This window comes from Larus michahellis, unplaced genomic scaffold, assembly GCF_964199755.1.
Source record: "Larus michahellis unplaced genomic scaffold, bLarMic1.1 SCAFFOLD_37, whole genome shotgun sequence".
Classification (NCBI taxonomy): Eukaryota; Metazoa; Chordata; class Aves; order Charadriiformes; family Laridae; genus Larus; species Larus michahellis.
Window position 1 is genome coordinate 2,190,409 of NW_027436216.1, and position 10,865 is coordinate 2,201,273.

Here is a 10,865-nt window from a genome sequence, read left to right on the forward strand (position 1 = left end):
TGCAGAGCGCTGTGCCCAATGTACAGAAACGTCTTGCGGTATCTCCTACAGGGAAAGTGCCAGGAGGGAATTGTGGAGCTTGTTCTCAGTGTCTCTGAGAATTGCTCTGATTATCCCTGTGACCTCTTTGCTAAGACTCTCCAGAGAGCCGTCCTCAAAACAAACACACATCTTGACATATCTCCCACATTGATCGCAGTGTCTCCAGAAACGGCATTCAAGGAGCCAGGACCTTTTCTCCCTACACTGTCCATTGAGTTGTTCTCAAAACCAATCTACATCCTGCTATATCTCCCACATGGAAAGTGCCAGGAGGGAGAAGTGGGGATTATGTTTAGACTTTCTCGGAACTGCTTCAAATCAACTAGATATCTTTGTGCTGTAAATCTCCCAACAGCCAAACGCAAAAGCAGCAAACATCTCGCTGTATGTCCCACATCCAAAGTGCCAAGAGAGAGCTTGCTCTCCCTGTCTTTGAGTACTGTTTTCACTGTCCCGGTTACCTCTTTGCTAACATTCTCTTCAGAGCCGCAGTGAAACCAGGAACCACGTGGAGAAGGCACCCACACTGAAAGTGCCTGGAGGGAACATTGGGGCTTCTTCTCAGTGTCTCTGACATAGGGTTTCACTGTCCCGGGAAAGTCTCTGCTAACACCGTGCAGAGCGCTGTGCCCAATATACAGAAACGTCTTGCGGTATCTCCTACAGGGAAAGTGCCAGGAGGGAATTGTGGAGCTTGTTCTCAGTGTCTCTGAGAATTGCTCTGATTATCCCTGTGACCTCTTTGCTAAGACTCTCCAGAGAGCCGTCCTCAAAACAAACACACATCTTGACATATCTCCCACATTGATCGCAGTGTCTCCAGAAACGGCATTCAAGGAGCCAGGACCTTTTCTCCCTACACTGTCCATTGAGTTGTCCTCAAAACCAATATACATCCTGCTATATCTCCCACATGGAAAGTGCCAGGAGGGAGAAGTGGGGATTATGTTTAGACTTTCTCGGAACTGCTTCAAATCAACTAGATATCTTTGTGCTGTAAATCTCCCAACAGCCAAACGCAAAAGCAGCAAACATCTCGCTGTATGTCCCACATCCAAAGTGCCAAGAGAGAGCTTGCTCTCCCTGTCTTTGAGTACTGTTTTCACTGTCCCGGTTACCTCTTTGCTAACATTCTCTTCAGAGCCACAGTGAAACCAGGAACCACGTGGAGAAGGCACCCACACTGAAAGTGCCTGGAGGGAACATTGGGGCTTCTTCTCAGTGTCTCTGACATAGGGTTTCACTGTCCCGGGAAAGTCTCTGCTAACACCGTGCAGAGCGCTGTGCCCAATGTACAGAAACGTCTTGCGGTATCTCCTACAGGGAAAGTGCCAGGAGGGAATTGTCGAGCTTGTTCTCAGTGTCTCTGAGAATTGCTCTGATTATCCCTGTGACCTCTTTGCTAAGACTCTCCAGAGAGCCGTCCTCAAAACAAACACACATCTTGACATATCTCCCACATTGATCGCAGTGTCTCCAGAAACGGCATTCAAGGAGCCAGGACCTTTTCTCCCTACACTGTCCATTGAGTTGTCCTCAAAACCAATATACATCCTGCTATATCTCCCACATGGAAAGTGCCAGGAGGGAGAAGTGGGGATTATGTTTAGACTTTCTCGGAACTGCTTCAAATCAACTAGATATCTTTGTGCTGTAAATCTCCCAACAGCCAAACGCAAAAGCAGCAAACATCTCGCTGTATGTCCCACATCCAAAGTGCCAAGAGAGAGCTTGCTCTCCCTGTCTTTGAGTACTGTTTTCACTGTCCCGGTTACCTCTTTGCTAACGTTCTCTTCAGAGCCGCAGTGAAACCAGGAACCACGTGGAGAAGGCACCCACACTGAAAGTGCCTGGAGGGAACATTGGGGCTTCTTCTCAGTGTCTCTGACATAGGGTTTCACTGTCCCGGGAAAGTCTCTGCTAACACCGTGCAGAGCGCTGTGCCCAATATACAGAAACGTCTTGCGGTATCTCCTACAGGGAAAGTGCCAGGAGGGAATTGTGGAGCTTGTTCTCAGTGTCTCTGAGAATTGCTCTGATTATCCCTGTGACCTCTTTGCTAAGACTCTCCAGAGAGCCGTCCTCAAAACAAACACACATCTTGACATATCTCCCACATTGATCGCAGTGTCTCCAGAAACGGCATTCAAGGAGCCAGGACCTTTTCTCCCTACACTGTCCATTGAGTTGTCCTCAAAACCAATCTACATCCTGCTATATCTCCCACATGGAAAGTGCCAGGAGGGAGAAGTGGGGATTATGTTTAGACTTTCTCGGAACTGCTTCAAATCAACTAGATATCTTTGTGCTGTAAATCTCCCAACAGCCAAACGCAAAAGCAGCAAACATCTCGCTGTATGTCCCACATCCAAAGTGCCAAGAGAGAGCTTGCTCTCCCTGTCTTTGAGTACTGTTTTCACTGTCCCGGTTACCTCTTTGCTAACGTTCTCTTCAGAGCCGCAGTGAAACCAGGAACCACGTGGAGAAGGCACCCACACTGAAAGTGCCTGGAGGGAACATTGGGGCTTCTTCTCAGTGTCTCTGACATAGGGTTTCACTGTCCCGGGAAAGTCTCTGCTAACACCGTGCAGAGCGCTGTGCCCAATGTACAGAAACGTCTTGCGGTATCTCCTACAGGGAAAGTGCCAGGAGGGAATTGTGGAGCTTGTTCTCAGTGTCTCTGAGAATTGCTCTGATTATCCGTGTGACCTCTTTGCTAAGACTCTCCAGAGAGCCGTCCTCAAAACAAACACACATCTTGACATATCTCCCACATTGATCGCAGTGTCTCCAGAAACGGCATTCAAGGAGCCAGGACCTTTTCTCCCTACACTGTCCATTGAGTTGTCCTCAAAACCAATATACATCCTGCTATATCTCCCACATGGAAAGTGCCAGGAGGGAGAAGTGGGGATTATGTTTAGACTTTCTCGGAACTGCTTCAAATCAACTAGATATCTTTGTGCTGTAAATCTCCCAACAGCCAAACGCAAAAGCAGCAAACATCTCGCTCTATGTCCCACATCCAAAGTGCCAAGAGAGAGCTTGCTCTCCCTGTCTTTGAGTACTGTTTTCACTGTCCCGGTTACCTCTTTGCTAACGTTCTCTTCAGAGCCGCAGTGAAACCAGGAACCACGTGGAGAAGGCACCCACACTGAAAGTGCCTGGAGGGAACATTGGGGCTTCTTCTCAGTGTCTCTGACATAGGGTTTCACTGTCCCGGGAAAGTCTCTGCTAACACCGTGCAGAGCGCTGTGCCCAATATACAGAAACGTCTTGCGGTATCTCCTACAGGGAAAGTGCCAGGAGGGAATTGTGGAGCTTGTTCTCAGTGTCTCTGAGAATTGCTCTGATTATCCCTGTGACCTCTTTGCTAAGACTCTCCAGAGAGCCGTCCTCAAAACAAACACACATCTTGACATATCTCCCACATTGATCGCAGTGTCTCCAGAAACGGCATTCAAGGAGCCAGGACCTTTTCTCCCTACACTGTCCATTGAGTTGTCCTCAAAACCAATCTACATCCTGCTATATCTCCCACATGGAAAGTGCCAGGAGGGAGAAGTGGGGATTATGTTTAGACTTTCTCGGAACTGCTTCAAATCAACTAGATATCTTTGTGCTGTAAATCTCCCAACAGCCAAACGCAAAAGCAGCAAACATCTCGCTGTATGTCCCACATCCAAAGTGCCAAGAGAGAGCTTGCTCTCCCTGTCTTTGAGTACTGTTTTCACTGTCCCGGTTACCTCTTTGCTAACGTTCTCTTCAGAGCCGCAGTGAAACCAGGAACCACGTGGAGAAGGCACCCACACTGAAAGTGCCTGGAGGGAACATTGGGGCTTCTTCTCAGTGTCTCTGACATAGGGTTTCACTGTCCCGGGAAAGTCTCTGCTAACACCGTGCAGAGCGCTGTGCCCAATATACAGAAACGTCTTGCGGTATCTCCTACAGGGAAAGTGCCAGGAGGGAATTGTGGAGCTTGTTCTCAGTGTCTCTGAGAATTGCTCTGATTATCCCTGTGACCTCTTTGCTAAGACTCTCCAGAGAGCCGTCCTCAAAACAAACACACATCTTGACATATCTCCCACATTGATCGCAGTGTCTCCAGAAACGGCATTCAAGGAGCCAGGACCTTTTCTCCCTACACTGTCCATTGAGTTGTCCTCAAAACCAATCTACATCCTGCTATATCTCCCACATGGAAAGTGCCAGGAGGGAGAAGTGGGGATTATGTTTAGACTTTCTCGGAACTGCTTCAAATCAACTAGATATCTTTGTGCTGTAAATCTCCCAACAGCCAAACGCAAAAGCAGCAAACATCTCGCTGTATGTCCCACATCCAAAGTGCCAAGAGAGAGCTTGCTCTCCCTGTCTTTGAGTACTGTTTTCACTGTCCCGGTTACCTCTTTGCTAACATTCTCTTCAGAGCCGCAGTGAAACCAGGAACCACGTGGAGAAGGCACCCACACTGAAAGTGCCTGGAGGGAACATTGGGGCTTCTTCTCAGTGTCTCTGACATAGGGTTTCACTGTCCCGGGAAAGTCTCTGCTAACACCGTGCAGAGCGCTGTGCCCAATGTACAGAAACGTCTTGCGGTATCTCCTACAGGGAAAGTGCCAGGAGGGAATTGTGGAGCTTGTTCTCAGTGTCTCTGAGAATTGCTCTGATTATCCCTGTGACCTCTTTGCTAAGACTCTCCAGAGAGCCATCCTCAAAACAAACACACATCTTGACATATCTCCCACATTGATCGCAGTGTCTCCAGAAGCGGCATTCAAGGAGCCAGGACCTTTTCTCCCTACACTGTCCATTGAGTTGTCCTCAAAACCAATCTACATCCTGCTATATCTCCCACATGGAAAGTGCCAGGAGGGAGAAGTGGGGATTATGTTTAGACTTTCTCGGAACTGCTTCAAATCAACTAGATATCTTTGTGCTGTAAATCTCCCAACAGCCAAACGCAAAAGCAGCAAACATCTCGCTGTATGTCCCACATCCAAAGTGCCAAGAGAGAGCTTGCTCTCCCTGTCTTTGAGTACTGTTTTCACTGTCCCGGTTACCTCTTTGCTAACGTTCTCTTCAGAGCCGCAGTGAAACCAGGAACCACGTGGAGAAGGCACCCACACTGAAAGTGCCTGGAGGGAACATTGGGGCTTCTTCTCAGTGTCTCTGACATAGGGTTTCACTGTCCCGGGAAAGTCTCTGCTAACACCGTGCAGAGCGCTGTGCCCAATATACAGAAACGTCTTGCGGTATCTCCTACAGGGAAAGTGCCAGGAGGGAATTGTGGAGCTTGTTCTCAGTGTCTCTGAGAATTGCTCTGATTATCCCTGTGACCTCTTTGCTAAGACTCTCCAGAGAGCCGTCCTCAAAACAAACACACATCTTGACATATCTCCCACATTGATCGCAGTGTCTCCAGAAACGGCATTCAAGGAGCCAGGACCTTTTCTCCCTACACTGTCCATTGAGTTGTCCTCAAAACCAATCTACATCCTGCTATATCTCCCACATGGAAAGTGCCAGGAGGGAGAAGTGGGGATTATGTTTAGACTTTCTCGGAACTGCTTCAAATCAACTAGATATCTTTGTGCTGTAAATCTCCCAACAGCCAAACGCAAAAGCAGCAAACATCTCACTGTATGTCCCACATCCAAAGTGCCAAGAGAGAGCTTGCTCTCCCTGTCTTTGAGTACTGTTTTCACTGTCCCGGTTACCTCTTTGCTAACGTTCTCTTCAGAGCCGCAGTGAAACCAGGAACCACGTGGAGAAGGCACCCACACTGAAAGTGCCTGGAGGGAACACTGGGGCTTCTTCTCAGTGTCTCTGACATAGGGTTTCACTGTCCCGGGAAAGTCTCTGCTAACACCGTGCAGAGCGCTGTGCCCAATATACAGAAACGTCTTGCGGTATCTCCTACAGGGAAAGTGCCAGGAGGGAATTGTGGAGCTTGTTCTCAGTGTCTCTGAGAATTGCTCTGATTATCCCTGTGACCTCTTTGCTAAGACTCTCCAGAGAGCCGTCCTCAAAACAAACACACATCTTGACATATCTCCCACATTGATCGCAGTGTCTCCAGAAACGGCATTCAAGGAGCCAGGACCTTTTCTCCCTACACTGTCCATTGAGTTGTCCTCAAAACCAATCTACATCCTGCTATATCTCCCACATGGAAAGTGCCAGGAGGGAGAAGTGGGGATTATGTTTAGACTTTCTCGGAACTGCTTCAGATCAACTAGATATCTTTGTGCTGTAAATCTCCCAACAGCCAAACGCAAAAGCAGCAAACATCTCGCTGTATGTCCCACATCCAAAGTGCCAAGAGAGAGCTTGCTCTCCCTGTCTTTGAGTACTGTTTTCACTGTCCCGGTTACCTCTTTGCTAACGTTCTCTTCAGAGCCGCAGTGAAACCAGGAACCACGTGGAGAAGGCACCCACACTGAAAGTGCCTGGAGGGAACATTGGGGCTTCTTCTCAGTGTCTCTGACATAGGGTTTCACTGTCCCGGGAAAGTCTCTGCTAACACCGTGCAGAGCGCTGTGCCCAATATACAGAAACGTCTTGCGGTATCTCCTACAGGGAAAGTGCCAGGAGGGAATTGTGGAGCTTGTTCTCAGTGTCTCTGAGAATTGCTCTGATTATCCCTGTGACCTCTTTGCTAAGACTCTCCAGAGAGCCGTCCTCAAAACAAACACACATCTTGACATATCTCCCACATTGATCGCAGTGTCTCCAGAAACGGCATTCAAGGAGCCAGGACCTTTTCTCCCTACACTGTCCATTGAGTTGTCCTCAAAACCAATCTACATCCTGCTATATCTCCCACATGGAAAGTGCCAGGAGGGAGAAGTGGGGATTATGTTTAGACTTTCTCGGAACTGCTTCAAATCAACTAGATATCTTTGTGCTGTAAATCTCCCAACAGCCAAACGCAAAAGCAGCAAACATCTCGCTGTATGTCCCACATCCAAAGTGCCAAGAGAGAGCTTGCTCTCCCTGTCTTTGAGTACTGTTTTCACTGTCCCGGTTACCTCTTTGCTAACGTTCTCTTCAGAGCCGCAGTGAAACCAGGAACCACGTGGAGAAGGCACCCACACTGAAAGTGCCTGGAGGGAACATTGGGGCTTCTTCTCAGTGTCTCTGACATAGGGTTTCACTGTCCCGGGAAAGTCTCTGCTAACACCGTGCAGAGCGCTGTGCCCAATGTACAGAAACGTCTTGCGGTATCTCCTACAGGGAAAGTGCCAGGAGGGAATTGTGGAGCTTGTTCTCAGTGTCTCTGAGAATTGCTCTGATTATCCCTGTGACCTCTTTGCTAAGACTCTCCAGAGAGCCGTCCTCAAAACAAACACACATCTTGACATATCTCCCACATTGATCGCAGTGTCTCCAGAAACGGCATTCAAGGAGCCAGGACCTTTTCTCCCTACACTGTCCATTGAGTTGTCCTCAAAACCAATCTACATCCTGCTATATCTCCCACATGGAAAGTGCCAGGAGGGAGAAGTGGGGATTATGTTTAGACTTTCTCGGAACTGCTTCAAATCAACTAGATATCTTTGTGCTGTAAATCTCCCAACAGCCAAACGCAAAAGCAGCAAACATCTCGCTGTATGTCCCACATCCAAAGTGCCAAGAGAGAGCTTGCTCTCCCTGTCTTTGAGTACTGTTTTCACTGTCCCGGTTACCTCTTTGCTAACGTTCTCTTCAGAGCCGCAGTGAAACCAGGAACCACGTGGAGAAGGCACCCACACTGAAAGTGCCTGGAGGGAACATTGGGGCTTCTTCTCAGTGTCTCTGACATAGGGTTTCACTGTCCCGGGAAAGTCTCTGCTAACACCGTGCAGAGCGCTGTGCCCAATATACAGAAACGTCTTGCGGTATCTCCTACAGGGAAAGTGCCAGGAGGGAATTGTGGAGCTTGTTCTCAGTGTCTCTGAGAATTGCTCTGATTATCCCTGTGACCTCTTTGCTAAGACTCTCCAGAGAGCCGTCCTCAAAACAAACACACATCTTGACATATCTCCCACATTGATCGCAGTGTCTCCAGAAACGGCATTCAAGGAGCCAGGACCTTTTCTCCCTACACTGTCCATTGAGTTGTCCTCAAAACCAATCTACATCCTGCTATATCTCCCACATGGAAAGTGCCAGGAGGGAGAAGTGGGGATTATGTTTAGACTTTCTCGGAACTGCTTCAAATCAACTAGATATCTTTGTGCTGTAAATCTCCCAACAGCCAAACGCAAAAGCAGCAAACATCTCGCTGTATGTCCCACATCCAAAGTGCCAAGAGAGAGCTTGCTCTCCCTGTCTTTGAGTACTGTTTTCACTGTCCCGGTTACCTCTTTGCTAACGTTCTCTTCAGAGCCGCAGTGAAACCAGGAACCACGTGGAGAAGGCACCCACACTGAAAGTGCCTGGAGGGAACATTGGGGCTTCTTCTCAGTGTCTCTGACATAGGGTTTCACTGTCCCGGGAAAGTCTCTGCTAACACCGTGCAGAGCGCTGTGCCCAATATACAGAAACGTCTTGCGGTATCTCCTACAGGGAAAGTGCCAGGAGGGAATTGTGGAGCTTGTTCTCAGTGTCTCTGAGAATTGCTCTGATTATCCCTGTGACCTCTTTGCTAAGACTCTCCAGAGAGCCGTCCTCAAAACAAACACACATCTTGACATATCTCCCACATTGATCGCAGTGTCTCCAGAAACGGCATTCAAGGAGCCAGGACCTTTTCTCCCTACACTGTCCATTGAGTTGTCCTCAAAACCAATATACATCCTGCTATATCTCCCACATGGAAAGTGCCAGGAGGGAGAAGTGGGGATTATGTTTAGACTTTCTCAGAACTGCTTCAAATCAACTAGATATCTTTGTGCTGTAAATCTCCCAACAACCAAACGCAAAAGCAGCAAACATCTCGCTGTATGTCCCACATCCAAAGTGCCAAGAGAGAGCTTGCTCTCCCTGTCTTTGAGTACTGTTTTCACTGTCCCGGTTACCTCTTTGCTAACGTTCTCTTCAGAGCCGCAGTGAAACCAGGAACCACGTGGAGAAGGCACCCACACTGAAAGTGCCTGGAGGGAACATTGGGGCTTCTTCTCAGTGTCTCTGACATAGGGTTTCACTGTCCCGGGAAAGTCTCTGCTAACACCGTGCAGAGCGCTGTGCCCAATATACAGAAACGTCTTGCGGTATCTCCTACAGGGAAAGTGCCAGGAGGGAATTGTGGAGCTTGTTCTCAGTGTCTCTGAGAATTGCTCTGATTATCCCTGTGACCTCTTTGCTAAGACTCTCCAGAGAGACGTCCTCAAAACAAACACACATCTTGACATATCTCCCACATTGATTGCAGTGTCTCCAGAAACGGCATTCAAGGAGCCAGGACCTTTTCTCCCTACACTGTCCATTGAGTTGTCCTCAAAACCAATATACATCCTGCTATATCTCCCACATGGAAAGTGCCAGGAGGGAGAAGTGGGGATTATGTTTAGACTTTCTCGGAACTGCTTCAAATCAACTAGATATCTTTGTGCTGTAAATCTCCCAACAACCAAACGCAAAAGCAGCAAACATCTCGCTGTATGTCCCACATCCAAAGTGCCAAGAGAGAGCTTGCTCTCCCTGTCTTTGAGTACTGTTTTCACTGTCCCGGTTACCTCTTTGCTAACGTTCTCTTCAGAGCCGCAGTGAAACCAGGAACCACGTGGAGAAGGCACCCACACTGAAAGTGCCTGGAGGGAACATTGGGGCTTCTTCTCAGTGTCTCTGACATAGGGTTTCACTGTCCCGGGAAAGTCTCTGCTAACACCGTGCAGAGCGCTGTGCCCAATATACAGAAACGTCTTGCGGTATCTCCTACAGGGAAAGTGCCAGGAGGGAATTGTCGAGCTTGTTCTCAGTGTCTCTGAGAATTGCTCTGATTATCCCTGTGACCTCTTTGCTAAGACTCTCCAGAGAGCCGTCCTCAAAACAAACACACATCTTGACATATCTCCCACATTGATCGCAGTGCCTCCAGAAACGGCATTCAAGGAGCCAGGACCTTTTCTCCCTACACTGTCCATTGAGTTGTCCTCAAAACCAATCTACATCCTGCTATATCTCCCACATGGAAAGTGCCAGGAGGGAGAAGTGGGGATTATGTTTAGACTTTCTCGGAACTGCTTCAAATCAACTAGATATCTTTGTGCTGTAAATCTCCCAACAGCCAAACGCAAAAGCAGCAAACATCTCGCTGTATGTCCCACATCCAAAGTGCCAAGAGAGAGCTTGCTCTCCCTGTCTTTGAGTACTGTTTTCACTGTCCCGGTTACCTCTTTGCTAACATTCTCTTCAGAGCCGCAGTGAAACCAGGAACCACGTGGAGAAGGCACCCACACTGAAAGTGCCTGGAGGGAACATTGGGGCTTCTTCTCAGTGTCTCTGACATAGGGTTTCACTGTCCCGGGAAAGTCTCTGCTAACACCGTGCAGAGCGCTGTGCCCAATGTACAGAAACGTCTTGCGGTATCTCCTACAGGGAAAGTGCCAGGAGGGAATTGTGGAGCTTGTTCTCAGTGTCTCTGAGAATTGCTCTGATTATCTGTGTGACCTCTTTGCTAAGACTCTCCAGAGAGCCGTCCTCAAAACAAACACACATCTTGACATATCTCCCACATTGATCGCAGTGTCTCCAGAAACGGCATTCAAGGAGCCAGGACCTTTTCTCCCTACACTGTCCATTGAGTTGTCCTCAAAACCAATCTACATCCTGCTATATCTCCCACATGGAAAGTGCCAGGAGGGAGAAGTGGGGATTATGTTTAGACTTTCTCGGAACTG